At 39.8% G+C, this 19462-nt stretch overlaps 1 long non-coding RNA gene across 1 annotated transcript; it reads right to left on the bottom strand.

Moving 5' to 3' along the window:
* Positions 1–5175: 5175 nt before the first annotated feature.
* On the bottom strand, positions 5176–19421 carry LOC138689285 (uncharacterized). Its single transcript, XR_011328143.1, has 3 exons — positions 19334–19421; positions 9589–9822; positions 5176–5310 (listed from the first exon to the last, which is right to left on the bottom strand). It is a non-coding gene; the product is annotated as an uncharacterized lncRNA (long non-coding RNA).
* Positions 19422–19462: the final 41 nt, after the last annotated feature.

The following is a 19462-nucleotide window of genomic DNA, read 5'->3' as shown; positions in this document are numbered from 1 at the left end:
TGGGATGCGAACCATTGTCAGCTGAGGTGCTGTGGCTGGAGAGGCTTATGCCAGAGCTGCTACCATTTGTATACAAAAGTGAGGAGGACAAAAAAATGCTACGCATAAGAATGTGTAAGCAATTGTCCAGAGTTTGAGTACTCTGAAAAAGAAAACATTGTATGCCAAGGAATGTTTGCATTCACAAAGATACTTGCATTCACGTCTTTGCTTGCCCAGAAGTAATAACAATAACTAGCCTCACAGCAGGATTAATTGCGTAAATGATTCACAGAAATTAATAACTGCAAGATTCATTCAACATGGACATTTCATGTAGACTGGACACCAGCTTTAAGAAGAAACATCCATAACATTAAAAAAGAATTTATCACAAATCTGAACAATTTGTTGATGGAATACATTTGCCACAGCTAGTTTAGTGTTTAAGAGGGAGATGAAATAGTAAAGATCAAAGAAAACAGACATACTAGCAGTTTCAGTGGAGCAACCTAACAGATGACAACTGACATCAAAGTACAAGGGATTGGTGAACTGTAGCATCTTGAACAGTGAAATTTTGTCAGAATTAAATAAATATACCCGCTTCTGTCAGATACTTTCTTTGAACAGTATTAGCAGGACAAAAGAGACTTTAAGCCTAGCCATCACAGCACAGCAGTTAGTGAGGACTTTGGCAAAAATTGTTTAGCAAATAAAGGAGGCGAAAAATATCCTACCAACGCATAAATAAATATCTTGCAAGGTGCAGCAGATGACTTGATACAAGAGTTTAATTTTTAAGTCAATTTTCAAACCACAAGAGTTAATGTTGGAGGGAAATGTGTCCCTTAGGCAGTCAAGCCTCATCAAATTCTTGGTCTCGGAACAGAAAAAAAAGTATACATACTGCAGAGATTAGCTGCCCAATAGTATTCTCTGTTGTGTACAAATACTTGTAGACAACCTCAGGCTGCTGTGGGAGAACAGAGTTTCTCAAATTATCTCATAAAAGGCAGATGTGGTATTGCGCAGGCCTCAAACATTGGATACAAATCAGTTGCAATTACTCCTGAAGATAAATATACTCTCATAGACTGTCTTGGGTTTAGCAGTCATGTATATTTTCCCTGGAAAGTTGGAACAATAACAAAGACAGTATTTGTCAGCTTTAATAAAGTAGCATACTCCCTTGGAGCTGGCTACATAGCACTGCTTAGCATGTATACCTTTCTGAGGTACTATTCTCTACCATTTCTCTAGTAAATGAAAAGCTAGAAGCCAGAAGTTTTGTATAATGGGAACACAGCTATCAAAGATCCTTCTTGAGCCTCGTCAAGTTTGGGTGCTTTCCCCAGATCTTTCTAAAAAATTTTGCATCAGTTTTTATGCCATCTACATATTCAAAAAAAAAGATAGTAACTGATAAATGCTGCTATCAACTGTTCCGTGCCAGAACAGATTTGACAGCAACCAAATTGACTCCAGCTATGCAAAGACAGTGTATTCCTGCATCAACAGCATTCAAAATATCAACCCAGGATTTGGAAAAAAATACTTGCATGTGAAGGTACCGACCAGTCCTACAAATCCAAAGGGAGTTTGGACGTGGAGCAGCTGGATGAATCACCAGCACCCAAAGCTATGCTGGAGCTACTTCTGCTAAATCAAAGATGGCAATAGGAAGGAAAAAGTATGGACAGAAATATTGTGCCAGTATGCAAAGTTTGCAAGTAACTATTTATATTAGTCTTAAAAGAAAGAGCTCAAATGGGACTCAGATATGAAACTACAAAATGGAACTGATGATAGTCAACATGATTTGGTGTAAAATCATCAAAGGTGATTGTTTGAGGAGTTCTCTAGTTCGGCTGGAAAAATGGTGCAGAATAAGTAGACGTCTTTGCTGTAAAATATCATAGTAGGTTATAGCCCTGGGCATACACTGAAGGGATTGAGAACTGCCTAAATTACAGTTCTTGGTAAAAAGGTGATTAAGTGAAGAGCAATTATTCAAGGGACCAGTTTCTATTGGATTTCTACTGATACCACTAGCTGACTCTTTGCTATTTGATACTTCAAGCAGTTTTGAAATTAAGAACATTTAAGAACAGAAAATGCAGGCAGGTTTTGGTAGACTGAAAGGATTGTCAAGGATACCACAGGCATGCAGGTTGACATGAGGTCCCAGCAGGACATCGTGGCAAAAGACTTAGTACAACCTTTGAGTTGAAAACAAAGGTCTGAAAGGGGGGAGTGGGGAAGTGATTTGTCCCTCCCTCTGCTGCTGGAGAGACAGATGCTACATTGCCAGAGAATAGCTCTAGCATTTACGTTTTTTAAGCATTTACAAACTAGAATGTATAAAATAGCCACAAAAATTATTTGAGATGAAGAGTTTATTCTCTCCATTTATGTGAGACCTTTGAAATGTCCAAGTTAGGTTTAAGACAAAAGTTGTGAGGCGTCTTGATTACTGTATGTCACTACTATAATGATGAGATAAAGCAGAGATTTAGTGGGCAGCATAAGGGAGGTTCCTTATGGAGTCCCTGTTCTGAGGTTGGCTTTAGCCAAGCAAGCAGGATGCTATAGTGTGCCCAACCTGTGGTTGCACAGCTTGTTTTAATCCCCCTTAGTCAGGTAGGAGTTGGCTTCACCCCTAAGGTAAACTTTGCTGAAATTTTGTTCAGGATGGATGTAAAGAAGCCACTAAGCTCCTTTATGTAGCCATGAGCTCAATAGTTGCTCCACCCTGCCAAAAAAAAGCACAACGCACCCCCTCCCCCCCAGATGGCAAGGCTTGAGCAGATGTTAAACCCCATATTCAAAGAGGTTTCCCAGGGGACGGGCTGAAAACAAGATTCGGTCATTAGCTGGTAGAAGTGTATGCAAGTGGAACAGCAGGAGTAGAAGTGCTGAGATGAAGCAGCAAAGAAACAGGCACTGTAATAGAGCCGATGATATTAAGGTCCTGAGTAAATGCCAAGGAGTCAGAGCTTTTAGAGAGCCTTTAGACCAATGGTTTATTTAAAACAAAACAAAAAACTCTGATGTATGATTCTTCTGAGTTTAGGAAAACTGGCCTTCTAACTTTTTTTTCATAAACATGTCTTCAAAGGTGCAGGACTCCCTCATCAATTCTTACTTTTAACAGTTAGCTCTGGGCAGCAAGCTGGGAAGAGCGAGCAACAGTATCTCCTCCAGAAGAAAATGCTGGGTACTGAACAGCTCTTCAGTGAAGAAAGATGTAACAGGATCAAATGTCTAAGAGATGAAACTAGAGAATCACTGAAACAAACTCCCAGTGGCAGTAATCTGTACTCTGTCTCTCGATCCCTTCTGACTGAGACTGGATGCCATTCTGGAAGATACGTTTTAGTAAAAACACAAGCTGTGCTTCAGTCAAACCAACAAGATTAGGGCTTTAAAAAAAAATATGTGCATAAAACTTGAATTGCCAGTATTATACAGGATGTTGGACTAGATGATGTAATCATGAACTGCACGATGGTTTGGTTTCTACTGTTTGCTTTCGTGTTCGGTGTATCTGCTCCTGAAGGCTCAGTTTCCACAATGTAGAAGTCCAGCTAATCCAGCCCAGAACCTGCTTCAGGCTCTGGGCAACAGTCAGTGGAGTAAGAGTGTCTGTAGTTACAGCAGTTTTGCCTTCTCCTGCCTCATGTGCTGTTTTCCAGCCTGTATGTTTATATTTGTATATGCATCTATGCTTTTAGCTTTCCCTTATCACGATATGGAGTCCTTTCTAGCTCTGGAACTCTACCCCCTGACAAATTGTAACTTCATGCAGGGAAAACGAAACAGAAGGAGGCAGTTTCAAATAAGCCTCAGTGGTACATAGATACAGACACTAGAAAATGGTGAATTCTGTGTGCTAAAACATTGAATTTCATGGCCCCTAGGGAAAATGCCAAACTTAAAAGCTGCGGGAAGGTGGATATGTGACACCCTGGAGAGATAAGCAGGAGATAGTAACTGGTACTTGCAGCACTAAGATGGCACTTACAGTTTATAGTCTTTTCGTGTTTTTAATTCAGTTGTACAACCACAGAAGTTCAAATGCATTGAATGGAATGGGTTCTATTATTATAAAATGAAAACTCATGCTGAAGATCACAGAATTGCTGCAAGTGAATACAACATGTCCTCAGAAAAATGACTGTGATCACTGTGTTCTCCAAGAATGTTTTCTCTTTATATGCATTATCGGCATGGCTTTATTTTATTTTTGCAAGAAAACAAGTATGTCCTTTCCTTACCGTTTCTTTTGTAGGACCCCAAGCTCATCTTATTTTTTATGATTGTTCCTAAAATTGACACCTGTGGATCAAATGTAATGCAGACTTCAAATTTTGAGGAAGCAAATTTATAGACTATCTAAGTATAAGGGATGTGCATCCATGATTTAGTAGTGTTCAAGTGGATGCTGATTTTTAAAACACAAGTTTTCTAATGCAGTTTTTACAGCCAAGATGCAGCAATAAACTGAAATTGTTCAGATATAGCTGTGAAGATGTTCAAGCTGGGAAACAGGCAAAAATTTCTGAAACTTCCTAAGAATAAAAAAGTATATTTAAGCTATAACTTTAGTTGTATTATTAAATATGTGTTCAAGTGAGGCTTAGGCAAGCTATATGTACATTTATCAAAGTATAGTATTTCTATTTAGTAAGCCAGAGAGTTCAAGTTAGTCCTGTTTAGAATAATTTTAGCCTTTATAATCATATCCTGTCTCCATTTAAATTGATTAAATTGCAATGAGTACAGTAGAAAAGGACTAAGATTTTATGATATTAAAAATTCACTCAGAACAAATTCTCAGCACTTAGGAAAGCTTTTCATTTGCAAGGAACTACATACACACATTAAGAATTCTAGTAATCTAGTAACATAGTATTCCGTTTATTAACTCATTCTAGTCTGTACAATTCTAGGCAATTTGCTCCATAACACATCTGTGTTTAGAAAGCGTGCCAGTGTGGCTCATCAGCAGCAGATGTTAATTGCATATGAAGCATTTCTAGAGTCCCGGCAGCCAGGGAGGCTGTGAGTCAGCCAGGGGTGGTCAAGGCCGTGGTGAGGAGCCTCCGGTGTGCTCAGGGCTGCCCACACCCTTGGCCATCATTCCTAATGCTACTGTGAGATGACACCACAAGCCAGTACATTGGGAAGCTCGGTTTCCTTCAAGCACCTTAAATTGCCAGTAGGTATTTAGACTATGCAGTTCTCCACAGTTGGTGAGCAGCATGGATGTCATCAGTAGCAGTGAGGATGTATATGAGAGAGGGTAGAAGAAGAATAATATGGAGGCTGCAAAAGGAGAAAAGAGACGGAAAGAATATCAGAGGTGGAAAAGGAAGTGATATAGGAAAAGAAGGTGTAAGAAAAGAGGTAGAGATAAAAGGGATGAAGTTGATCAAGAAGTCTGTTATGACTGTTATGCAATATGAATGACATCAAATGGCTCTGGTAACATTCATCCAAGGATGAGAAATCAGTAAGTATGATTGACCTCTAGTGATGACCACAGTCTTAATTGCACATTTTTGATTTATTGCATATTTATTATAAAAAAGAAAACATACTTTGTTTCTGCTGGCATGGTACAATATTTCTTTTTCTTACTTTTCCAACTTTTCAGATCTACCTTTCCCTTGTCCTTTCTAAACTCAAGCAGTTATGTATTCTACCAATTCAATACAATGAATAATAGTTTATCTTCAAATAAAAGACTAAAGTGAACCTTTTAAAACTTTCCTGTTTAATTTTCATGAATGGCAAGTTCAAGATGACAGTTGTCCAATGCCAAACAGATACCCTTAGAATCCATTCTATGCCAAAATTGTAAGATTAAAATTTAGGCCAGGTAATTAGGTATATTCTCTCTACTCCCTTCCACATTTTATATGTAAACATTTTTTCTTTTAGCAAAGTAAAGTATCTGTATGGAGAGTACAGTTACCAGATTTCTGCATAATACAAGGGAAGCAGGTAGATAGATAGAAAAGAAGCATTTTATGCAGGAAAAATGTAAAACCAGTTTGGTTCCTTTATGGAATATATAGCTGAAATAATCAGAACTGTGTTAAAAGCAGAGGCCCCACACAGGGCAGGTGAAGAATCAGAGCAACACAGCCAAGTGCATTTCTTTGGGTCTGACTGCAAATAAAGGGGACTGACTGTTGCTTGGTGAATTCTCTGTCTGGTTGAGAGGAAGCATAATAAAGGCATCAAAGAAATACCCAGAGGCAGGCAGGGAAGTGCTTATAGCTGACTGGGAGAAAAACTAACATCAGATACAGAGTTTGTGAGCAGCAGATAAGCTGGAAAGTTTACTTATAAGTACTAAAAGAAACCTAAAACCCCTTTCTGTTTGATTCCTGCTACACTAAGTGAAGCACAACTTTTGATACTATTTTTTAGATAAATAGGATTTCATAAAAGTACCTTACCGCTCCACCAAATTACTTTTCTATTAGAAATAGCTCTATAGATCATAAGCCTTAGATAGCCGCTTATGTTGAAAGAGTCAAAAATCACAAAATTAGGGTTGAAAATTGTGGAGATGTGTATTTCCTACATAGAACAAAGATAAATATTAGAATTTGAGTGTATTAAAATTACATTTTTTTGTTATAAGACTAAATTATTTTAATTGCCTTCTTTTACTTGCATTTTAGATGTTAACCAGATTAGCACTCTTACTAGGTGACTCATAGTGTTTGTTCTCTGCAAGTCTTTACAATTCAGTATTGCTGTCCAAAAGGGAATGAATATGTTTTCTATTGGGTTATATTGTTTTAAATACTAGTATTTTCTTATTTAACAAAAGCGGTTATAATGCTGAGGAAGGGTAAACATAGGACCCATTCTGACCTGTATGTAAATTGCTAAAGAAATACAGCTATTAAAACAAGCGATGAAATTGGTATTATTCAACTTTATACTCTACCTGTGGGCACATGTATGTGTTTCTTGATGGCTGTTGGTGCACCACTGTTTATGTGGAATAACAGGTGCGTGAACTGGGGTGTGTATGTGCTACAGCTGGGTGTCTGCCTGTGGCATACAAACACATAGGACACAAAGCTTTGTCTTAGCTTCTGCATGAGCAGCAGCCCAGATGTATTAGTGTTATCTTTGACTGAGGCTAGCTGTTAGTACAGAGCTGGCCCAGAAATTCATACTCCTCTGGCTTCCAGGCTCTTGGTAGCCAACAGCTAGATTAAAATTAGCTCAGTTACCCTGACCTGTGGGACAAACGCACCTCATGATTGCTGTGTGCTAATTCCAGTAGCTGCAACAGCAAGGCAGGGAATGTGTGTGGAAACACGAGAACCATACTGCCAATGTCCTGTCTTTGGCTGAACAAGACTCTGTCTTTTCCATGTGTTTTGTGAAGTAACAAAGTGGAAAACGCTTGCCCCTCATTTCACCTTTTGAAGGCAGGTGAATGATGCATGCAGGGCGACATCATGTTCTCAGGATAACAAAGAGCTGTGTCAGCTGCACCTCCCTGGGTGCTCCTCATACACCTTGGTTCCTGCTTGCCAGCGTTCTGTAGTTCTAATCCTGGCCTTTCCTGAGCAGGATTCCTTGCTTCAGGAAGTGAAATGAATTTTCATTCATGTTCCTGCTGGGTTGACAAGTGTCCTGGTTTTGGCTGGGATAGCGTTAATTTTTCTTTCTAGTAGCTGGTATAGTGTTATGTTTTGGATTTAGTATGAGCATAATGTTGATAACACACTGATGTTTTCAGTTGTTGCTAAGTAGTGTTTATACTAAGCTAGGGATTTTTCAGTGTCTCATGCCCAGCCAGCAAGAAGGCTGGAGGGGCACAAGAAGTTGGGAGGGGACACAGCCAGGGCAGCTGACCCAAACTGGCCAAAGGGATATTCCATACCATGTGATGTCATGCCCAGTATATAAACTGGGGGGAGTTGGCCTGGGGGGTGCAGATTGCTGCTCAGGAAGCAACTGAGCATTGGTCAGTGAGTGGTGAGCAATTGCATTGTGCATCACTTGTTTTGTATATTCCAATCCTTTTATTATTATTGTCATTTTAATATTGTTATTATTATCATTATTATTTTCTTCATTTCTGTCCTATTAAACTGTTCTTATCTCAACCCATGACATATATTTACTTTTTTTTTTCTTTCCCAATTCTCTGCCCCATCCCACTGGGTGGGAGGAAGTGAGTGAGCATCTGCGTGGTGCTTAGTTGCTGGCTGGCCTTAAACCACCACAACAAGATAAAATAATGAATTGCTACAGCTAAATCAAGCTGAAAGTTTATTAAAGTATTTGCATGAAATTTTATCACCAGTACAGAAAGTAATTCCACATAAAAAAGCAAACATGCTGGTTCAGCTACAATAAGGATTTCTACAGAATAATGGCATGCCAGCTTTTTCTGGTTCTTATAAAACCACTTACCAGTCTTCCTGTGGTTTCTCTTTCTCTGTACTAGCCTTATTCAGAAATTATTACAACATATTAATTGATAATGTCTTACACAAGCATCTGACACTTCTTTTCTGCAGTCATTGGCTTTAGCCTATTTTGTTGTGGGAAGCAGGCCAAAAACCTGATCCTGTAGTCTGTCCACAGGCAAAAAGGAACTAGTGTTGTGTGCGGTAGAAAATGTGTGTGAATTTCCTTATCACAGATATTTGTAGATCTGGATTTCTGCATTCAGCCAAGCAATTCGACTGGAAACTTGTCTAGGACTGGGTGCATAATGTTCAAGGTGGAAATGAAGAGTTTTCCTTCACAGAACTGCCTTAGGTGAAAACAGGCTATACTTATCAGACCATCCCCATTTAATCTCTAATCCTGATTAACAACTGACTCTGTGATGCTCATTTATTATGATAGTAAGTGCTATCAGTCATATTATAGCTTTTTCAATTAATTTAATAATTTCCCATAGGAATACACGTACAGCAGCAATTCATTTCTCAGAATGTTGGCAGCTTTTCTAAAATGTTTCAGTTAAACACATTCTGACCCTTTTGATGTTGCCCTGAATTTTAATTATTTTCCATTGCAGAATACTGGTTTAATGATGACCTGAATATATTTCTTAAAAACTAACTATGTGTGTGGTTGCATATAGCAAGGGTGAAAGGTTTGTTCCTTGTGGATTGGTTATTGGCCCACTCATCATGAATGGTTATTTTCTGGAAGAACTTAAACCTCAGAGGCCAGATCAGGAGAAATACTGGGCACTCTCACTGCAGACATTTTGTATCTCACAGAAAAAGCAAACCAGAAGAAAATATGGCATGACATTTGCACATATTCTGATTAGACCATGCATTCTTAAATTGTGAATTGTGAAACACCTTGTAACAGGAAAAAAAATTATCCTATTAACTTTTCCCCTCCTAATCTCAAATGCAATTCATGCAATTTATCTGAAGGTTGCAAGGACTCCTTGTGATATGGGAAATATTTAGAAGTTCTAAACTTTTTCTCCAGAAGTTTTGCTTTTTTTTTGGAAAAAGTTATACTGGGTTTTCCTATTTTTCCTTTTTTCTTATCCTTCTTTCTTCTACAATCTGTTTTACACTCCCATATTACCTGAACACACTTGTCCATCTTCCTTTTCCCATCAGAACTGTTGTTCCACATTTTCTTCCTGAATCATGTGTCTAACCACTATGTAATTTTTTTTCCAAACCTTTGTCTGTCTGGTCTGCACTTTGAAAGATTCCCAAGTTTTCCTCTCTTCCTCCTCTAAGGTAGAAGAAATTTGCAATCAAAGTAGAAACTCTGACCTCTCTCTTCAGATCTTCTGAGACCCTTGAGCAACACCTGGAAATAAAGCAAGGGATCAAACAACCTGCAGTCTTCTGCCTGCCGGCCACCAGCCAGCCGTTCATTGATGACTGTAAATAACTGCTGGTAAGGCTATTTAAATCTGAAAATCATTAATTCTGAAAAGTAATGTGCATTTAATTTTGAAAATCTTCATTCAGGTTTCCAGTGCAAATTAGGAAAAACTGCAGAAATAAACCTTCAGCTACCTGACCATACCGTTCTCCTGCAGTATTTCTGTACAGCAGCTGCTTTCTGACAGACTCTGAGATCATCCACTTTCTCTCCTGAGCAGGGGCGCTGCCTCTAGCTTCAGCCATTTTTGATCACTCTATGTTGTGCATCAGTGCTGTGAGAAATGGCCTGTTGTGAGCAGGAGAAAGAGCCTCTACATTTGTATGACTGTGTGATGAGCTACATATTCTTCCCTTCTTATCCCATCACACATGTGCACGCTTACTTTCCAGGTTAATGTCTCTGCAATGATCCTCTTCAGCAGTGAAAACAACTACCTCTCAGAGCACAAGCAGGGAATGGCTTTGATCATCCAAGCTGCTCTGATTTGTGGGTACATTGGTGATGAGAGCAGATTCAGAAGCAACACTAAAAGCAGCAGAACTTCAAGCTGATGATTTCAAAAGGGTTCAAAGAAGGATGAGTAGACTAGTGCCCCTGTCACTCATAGCGCTACCCAGTATGGTGTGCAAGGCCTTGCATCATATAAAACAGGCTGCTTCTCCCATCAGACCAGAACCATGTTCCCTCCGTGTGACATAACATTGTTTACCAAATTATGTAGGTAAGAGAGACATGTATTCCCGGAACATAAAACCCTAGGAACACAAAACCCTAGGAACACAGTGTCATGTGACATAGTGCTACATTGAGACATTCTGAGCCCGAATTTCAGAGAAGCTGAGGTCAGAAGTCAGCATTTCTGAAAAGCTCTGTCTTTGTAATTTCTCCTTTGCAACGCATGGTTGCCATAACCTGGGCCACATTGCTTAAGGTCATTCTGTTATTTAGGTAATTAATGAGAAGACATGCAAATCCTTCTTATCACTGAAGCAAGTGTTACTTTTAAGCTTTATTGGTCTGTTTTTCAGAACTATGTGCCTGTACTGCTGATTTGCTCCTCCTTTTCCAAGCCAAATGCATTTACCACTTAACACCAAAGGATGATTAAAACTGTACTCAGAGGGCGACAGGGAAGATAATCGCTGCTAATTTAACCATTTGACTCTGCAATACCATTAGGCAATTGGCTGTTGACATACCCTTTCTGCTGGTAACCCAGTTCAGGGGTTGTGTGTTGTGTAAAGACCACATTCCAAGAGAGCTGTAGAATAAATGAGGAAGCTGAACTGGTTTCTGTTCAGATCTCAACAAGTTCTCATTTTTCATCTTTCACAGTGTTTACTCTCTGCTTTGTATCTTATTAATTTCCATTATTTTTTGTAAACATGTTTTCTTCTCTAGCTTCTTTCTTAGCATTAGGGGACACAGCTAGGACTTAAATTCAGGGCAAATAAGAATAAAAGGAAGGCTTCTTTATGATAGTATAACCTGCTTAGCCTACTTAGAGTAAGAAAGCAAAATGCAGAAAGGAAATGTCAATAGACAGTTAGAATGACCTGACCCCTTGTCTTCTTTTTAAGAACTTGGCAGTGAAAGATGACGGAGGTCTTGGTGAGTTCCAGTGGGTGGTTCCACTTGGGCCTTTGTGAGGATAGTGGAAAAAGCAGCTTAAAAACACCTGGTTGCACTCTGCAGCATTAATTTCTGTCATTACTCCCAGCAGATTAGACACTGACAAAGCTACACACCCCAGTATGCGTTCAATACTGGGAGGTGACCTGAAGCTGGCTGTCCAGACCAATGATCTTTGTGAGTTACCTCCACATGAACCCCAAGCTTTCCAGATAAGGCATGTTACAGGCCCATACGGCTAGATACTGCAATGTGGTTACAGCAGGAACAGTGACATGATCCACAAAAAAGGTGACAGAAATGATGGGGTTGAGACTGGATAGAACAAGCCTCAGACACAGGCTGTTTAAATGGGCACTGGAAATCTTGACTTCTGTTTTTTTCTGCCAGTATACCATTCTCAGTGTTACTTTTGAACAACTCTTGTGGCCATACAGGGAGGCAGTTCAGGAAGTAGTCCAACAAAGAATAAACCAGCAAAAAGAAACACAGAAAGAGTATTATTCAGTGAGATCAGAGGTTCCTGCTCAGGTTCACTATTCACCCCCTCCCTCTTGAATTTGTGTGTCCAAGAACAACAATCAAAAGACAGAAACTTCTGCCAACACCCCAATATATATCCTAAGCCTCAGTTTAACTGAGCTGAAACTCCAATTCCACATTTGTAGAGGCAGAATCTGTAAAAACGCTCTGAAAAGTATGCAATCGCATCTAAAAATAAATTAAAATGGGTCTTAAATATAATGTTTTTATCAGCGTAGAATAACTTAGATTTGGGAACTTTTGCCCTGCCGACAGGTATGTCCAGCTACCTCATTGTTATAAATTAGAAGGAATCCTTGAAGGAACATATTCCTGCTTAGAAGGAATATTTGAGTTTTCAGCTATGTTAGTATAAATTCAGCTGCAAACAGGGTATAAATTTGATCATTACATTTAATCCTAACCTAGTATTAAATATGAATCACGACTAACGGGTGTATCCCAGAATAAGGTCATATACATTCTCTGCATGGAGATTTACAAATGTGATAGTTATCACAAGTAATAAACGCCAGATTATAAATACCTCAACTGCGGATAAGCACTGCATGACTCAAGTCTTGTGCAGCTGTTTTTGAGTCAAGCAAGGACTCTCCTTGCAGGTCTGCATACTCACGCTCCTCTTGCGCTGCCTCCCTTTTATCTGTCCGTGATTTGGACTGCTGCTCAAGTTGGCCTCTCCCTACAGCGCTGTGCTCCACTATGTGTGGGTTGTGCTGTGCTTCACAGGTGCCCACAGAGAGCTTTGAAGAAAGAGACACTGAGCAAGAATAAGGTGCTAGGAAGATTTTCCTGCTTTGGAAATATTTTTACTTCCCTTGCTACCTGTCTTAAAGAGCTGACATTGGCTGAACTCTTCAACATATTCTCTGCCTGAGCCTGTTCCCAGAACTCAGATGCTGCAGGCCAGACTAAGAGTTGGGATGAGGTAATCGACAGTGAGGTGGAGTTGTTCAGCCCTCTTCCTGTTACAAACAGTAAGTTACTTATTTCTGCCAGGAGGACACTTGAAATTCCCTGTACTGTGATGAGAACTTCCTCCTTTCCATTTTTTTTTAATAAGAGCTTTGTCTTTTTAGAGAAAGTCTTTCTGAGTCTGGGGAAAAAAAACACAGTAGAATTAGAAGTAAGGCCTCTGAAGGTTGATACAACATGTAAAGAACCTGACGGAGCTTTCATGACCCTTTGTGGGATGGCATAAACTTATTACAGGGTATGTTTCACTCTTAATTTGCAGCAAGACAAAATAACCTTTAATTCCTGTCTTCTTGCATTCAAATAGAGGATACGAGCAGACTAACTAGAAAAGTTTTTTTCCCCATTTCATGCACACCATTGGCACCTGCGATATAGAAAAAAAAATGTAGCTGGCTATTTAAGGTGATCTATGAACTATTAATCAGGAACAAGAGCTGCATCAGAAGTGAGAATCTGGCTTTTATTTTTACCTTTTGGGATAGAGACATCATAGCTATCCATCTTACTGTGTTTCTAATTAATTAAGCAGTAATAAAAACAGGTACATACTATTAAAAATGTGCATTTTGTACATTTGCAAATAAATCTGTACAGTGTGTACATACAGTACAGTAGGTACGTATGTACAGTTGTACATAAAATGTACAACTGTACATAAAATGGACAATAGGAATTAAAAAACATACCTTCTATAAAAAAATACCAGGAGAGAAACAAATCTGAACATTTATGATTCTAGGGTTCAGATTCAACTCATTTTAATGCTTACAAGTTTTGTTCTCACTTTCTGCTTAATATATTTTTCAGCTTCTGTCCTTGAGCACTGACTTTTATAAATAAAAGCTTTCATTACCTCTTCTTCTGGCACCAAGATACTTCTAATCCTTCATTCACACAAACAGAGCTATCCAGCTGCAAATATGTGGTTATTTTTATTTATCTCACTTGCTGGTGACATTTTTCTGTTCATTTTAATCAGTGCATTCCATCCTAACTTGTCTTCTGTGCAGAGGCTTATTCATGTTACATTCTCAAACTTTATCATAACTAACGAAAATATGAAGTATGAGCTCATCAAAACACACAAACCCCATTCCTTGCAAAGGACATACATAGTTTTTTTTGGTTTAAATTAGAATTTGGATAGAATGACAATCAAATAAATGTTAGAGGTTTAATATCTGACAGGTATTGCTTGGTTTATACAGTACTCAAGCATTTTTAATTGTACTCCAGCAAAATCATACTTGGGAGAACTGAGGAGAAGTGGACACTTTCAAAAATTCTTAACTGTTAAAGCTTGTTTATATATGAACATTGCATCTATACAGCTAAATTAATTTAGATGTGCTTTAATTACATTAATGCCAATTTTTTGGAACAATGTTCATATGCCATACTGATAGTATCTTCAAACAAATTCATTGAAGTTAGTAAACAAACAAACAAAATCGCTAAGGCCACGTGTACTTCAGATTAGTTTACTAGTTACATTAGTGTAGTTGTATATTTGATTTTGTTGTCTTGATTTTCTTCCCAACTGATATAAATGAAGGTGGGGAAAGATCTTTAATATAACAAGAACACCTGCACAACTTGGAGAATTACAAGGGTGTAACTCCATTTGTTAACACTTACACCCCAGATACAGGTTTCACAGGACTGTAAATCTTTTTTTAAGGCAAAGGTGGAATAAAAAAATGCATCTGCCACAGAAAACAAATTCCTTTGTTGATTAAAAATGGATCTGCTAGCATGATTTTGTTCAAAACTTTTGATAAGGCAATCTTAACTCCAGCAGACTCCTAGGTATTGCATGTATGTACTGCTATACTACAGACCTCTTGTAGTTGCCTCAGAATGACTGTATCAGACTCTTCTTTGCCAGCTTCTTTCCACATTGGTGCTCCAAGAGGAAGGCCTCTGGCTACCCTCCTTTCTGAACTGGTTCAAGCAGTGTACTTTCTCTTTCTTTGGGATTACTGTTGTGTTTGGGAAGTCACTGTCACCTCAGCATGCAACACCCAGCACCCATGCTGAGAGACAACTTGGCACCATCACTGAGCCATGACAGACTCCAAACCAACCAGAGACAATATGCTGAGCGCTCATAAACTTCAGGCTTTGTCCACCCCAATCCTAACCAGGCCAGGGAAGAAGTACAGGAAGAAAGCACCTATGCAAAGTCCTTTTCAACAAACGTAAGGAATGATGTGACCTATCATGCTGTCTCTGCACATGTTTCTGCTGGAACAGTGTTCAGGCTCTGTGATGGCTTATGAGCAGGCATGGGGAATAGCAGGCACTCTGAACCTGGAAGGTTGTCCAGCTAAATGTTACAGCTGGGCACTCCATTGCTTTCCTGGGAATGGTCTCAGGCAGGGAGGTGAGCTCTGGTGTCATTGCCTTTCGGGTTGTTACTGTTTCTTTTCGCAAGCTACTGCCTCTCTGAGATGCCAGCAAAGTAGCTCCCTGCTCTGTGTAAAGCAAAATCAGCTGCTTTATTCTAAAGTTTAAACTGTTAGTTGCAACAGAGTAATTTCTTGCCATATTTATACATCATGAAAACGTTAAAACAATGCAGTTTTGTTTGTGGTGGTCAGAAAGAAGAAAATAATACGGGAAAGCAGGAGAAAAGGGTTCTAAATCTGCACTTCTCCTCCTTCAGAAATTAAACCTATGATTTACTTATTGATGAATGCTCCCGTCTTTGATAATTGTCAGCTAGAAGCTCTCTGGAGTAGGATCACTCTCAGTCTCTCTTCCTCCTTCCTCTTGCTGACAATTAGCATGACTCACTCTACAAAGCATTGGCAGTGTCAATGACTCAGCCATGTGACACGTGCTCCATCAGTCCATCTAGGCGTGATTTAAAAAAGAAGCAAATACAAGTTTTTTTGTGCTGTGGGAAGACATCTCTTTCAATTTGATAAAAATAAAGCGTTCCATCCAACCACCCACAGAAGGAAGTGACTTCACAGAGCTGACCACTTAGCTGCCGCCCTAGTAATTAGCAATATATTTTGTTTCTTTCCAGCAGCTCAAAAAAGGCATTTTTCTTTTTGGTTCACATAGAATTTGAAAGAACTCATATTCTGAATTTAAGATATATTTATTTTCCAAAAACCAATTCATATAAAGCTTGTGGGTACTTTCCTTATTTGGTCCGCAGCCTCCAAGTACAGAGAGTGCTGCTCCCACTGGTAAAGCCACTGAGCAAACTCCAGCTGGAGACCAGAGCACTTCTATCATTCTTTCTCTGCTGAACACAGTATTGTGCAGCATATGTTCTGTCACGAGGGGCTGGGAAAGAAGCTCCAAAGACAGAGGAGATTTTATGTTGTTTATGAAGTTATACATTATGTATTGAGGATACTTTATATGTGAAGAGAGTAAATCTATTTTCAGTCCACAGCTATTGTTCTCAGTACACTATGGAGTGAAGCTGTTTCCAGCAGTGCTGATCTCAACCATGTGTCAGAAGTTTCCTTGATCACACACTGAGTTCCAGTTACCAAAACTCTTTCTCTTCTGAACACGTAAGGGATGTGGCTTATGGTGATATTTTTCATTCTTTGCTTTCTTTCCAGTAAATGAATCTAATTTAATGTTTTAAATAGAGGTTCTGAGTTAATTTATTTACAGAGTGAGTCCTAAGGAACATTCCCCAGACATGTCCCTTTTTTTTCTTGAGTGAATGCAAAGGTTCTGCTGATATTTGTCAGGTATGGACGTCTTATAGAGGTGACTATTTAAATTGTCAGCAGATACTAAATACCACTGACAGTTTCAGTGTTTAGTAAAATAGCCAACACATTCACAACAGCAGTATCCCCCCTAAGGGGAACCAAGAACAGCATAAAACAGACAGTCTGAGAGTCTTCTGATAATCTAGTCTAACAAATATCACTTATGCAGTATATTTCAACTTCAAAGTAATCTAGTTATGAATCCCTAAATTTCACTCTGGCAGCAATTCAGAAAGCTGGAGCTCCATAACACTGAGATGACTGGAGTTATCATCTCTGTTTTTAATGAGATATATACTAACACTGGGAGATTACTGAAGAATCAGCATCCTGGGAACCTTCTGCAGGCCATGCACTTGTATTAAGTAGAAGGGGAAACATGGAGCAAATTTGTATTGCTGTAATTGTTTGTTGTATGTCTTACAGTGGTGTCTTGGACAGTGGGAACTGTAAAGAATTTAGCAAGAGTCAGATGTTAGCGCTATCTGTGTTGTCAGGTTACCTGCATTTGGGTAACGCAAAGGGGCTACACAATACAAAGCAGGTTAATTAGAAGTGAGACATCCACTGAGGCAGTCTCTGCCAGACTCCCTGGCTCTGAGTGATTACTGAACAACAAACATGCCAAACTGGGATTCATGCCCCACCGTGCAAACCACTACACCAAAATAAGAGAAAGCCCTTGCAGCATTTAGAATGTACTCTACAGCTTTTAAATTGTGGTACGTATTTTATTGACATCTTTCAGTACGTGCTTTTTCTCCTTGGTTTCAAGATGACTTGGTAAACAGTTTTCTGCATAATAATCTGATTTACAGTTTTACTTCCAACATTCTTCAGTTTAGTATCTATTTGATGTTTTGTCAGAAGTTATCCAGACAAGAAAGAAGTCTCAGTGTTTGAATCATTTTACCTGGAGTACCAGAAGCAATGGGATAATCAAAGAGAGATGACAAACATGATGTGCATTTACAATAGGGGAAAAAATGCTATCTACTACGGTGTCAGCAATTCCTATCCTGCTAGTATGTACAATTTTCTAGTGAAAGGGTTTGAAAAAACAAAGGATTCTGTCATCTGGCACCAATGCCCAGAGCAACAAGTTCATAGACCTGACTGGCTCCTCAGGGCACTAGCATTTCTGAAATACCAATTAAAAACATTAAAATGGTGAATTACATGATTTAATGAAATAATTTTACATAATTTGATTCTAAATGTAAGAAATTCTGAGTAAATTACGGCTTCATGTGGAATCTGCTCGAGTTGAAGCTTTATTTGGAATCTGATCACAATTTATAGTTTGGATTATTTCCTCCCGCTGGATTTGGCAGGGTCTTTACTTGTGTAGTAGCATATTAGACTATTTAGATCTTAAATGAATCATAGACCTGCTGTAGACACACTGTAACATGAGTGTTTTTTTGTACAGTGTGGCAATAAAGCAACGCTTTTAAGAGGCCGGCTGTGTGCTGAACTGCATCTTCCTCACTGCTTTATAAAGATCTATGATCTCAGGAAATACAATCTGTAAAATTCTACTGCTATAAAATGACTTATCTGTTGTATCCTGTACAAGCAATTTTAAAAGACATGTTTACTCATGGTATAAAGTTAGTTGCAGCCAGAGTATTCAGATAAATGAGCCTGAAGTTAAGTCTTAGAACGGTGTCCAGCTCTCTCCTAAGAGCTTCCTTTCTAGAAGACCCTGAAGAAGGGCTAGAGATTTATAAGTAGATACAGCTGGAAGAGGGGAGATAGTGTGTCACCCTACCTCCCTCAGCCAACAAGTCTGCCCAGAAGCTTATGCAATGTGTGTTGTCTGCACAGTTTCAGCGTGTTCTCTGGAGAACGCTTACTGTAACACTTCTCGCTGGTGGGGAGAGTTGAAAGGTTAACAGATGTCCTGCTGCCAAGAGTGCATGAAGAAATAGGTGCTTCGAGGTCAGATTCGGCTTGAATGCCAAGGCATCTGTGAACATCGGGACATGACACTCTAGCTTTGCTGAGGGATTTCAAACCTTCTTACTGACAGAAAGAGACATGAAGAAAATCCTGAGACAGCTAGTGGAGTTTTCTTTCCTCCCGGGAAAGACCAATCCGGCTCATTTGAAACAGCGCACCCAAGCTTTCAGGAACAAGCCGGCTCGAAAACCTAAACACCTAACTGTAAAAATCAAACGAGGTTTCCCCTTCCCTCGCAGCCCACCACTGCTCCGGAGACCCAACCGCCCGCAGCGCCCGCCGAGGGGCTCCCGCCGCCCTCTCTCTGAGGGGGGCTCCCGCCCTCGCTCACAGAAGTAAAGCCGCTACCGAGGCACACCAGGCCCGCAGACGGGTTTATCCTGCTGCCCGCAGGCACGATCGGCCTTTACGTCCAGCCGGGGCCGAGGAGGCCGGGCTGGGGCGCCACCGCCCCGCCGCGCTGAGGGGGCGCCCCGCACCGTATTCACCCCTATTGAGCGCACTCCCGATTACCGTATATCCCCATACGGACGGTCCCAGAGAGGAGGCGTTACCGTATTTACCGTCACTAACCCACCGCCGCATTTCACGACGTGAAGCCCGACACGTGCTCCCGTATACCACGGCGCAGAAGCGCAAGCCCGTAATGCCCCTCAGAAAAGCGGCAGGCCGCAGCAGCGCATGCGTCGTGC

The sequence above is a fragment of the Haliaeetus albicilla genome, chromosome 16, assembly GCF_947461875.1.
Source record: "Haliaeetus albicilla chromosome 16, bHalAlb1.1, whole genome shotgun sequence".
Taxonomy (NCBI): domain Eukaryota; kingdom Metazoa; phylum Chordata; class Aves; order Accipitriformes; family Accipitridae; genus Haliaeetus; species Haliaeetus albicilla.
The sequence above is the reverse complement of the archived record's forward strand: the minus strand, read 5'-3'. Positions and strand labels throughout refer to the sequence as shown.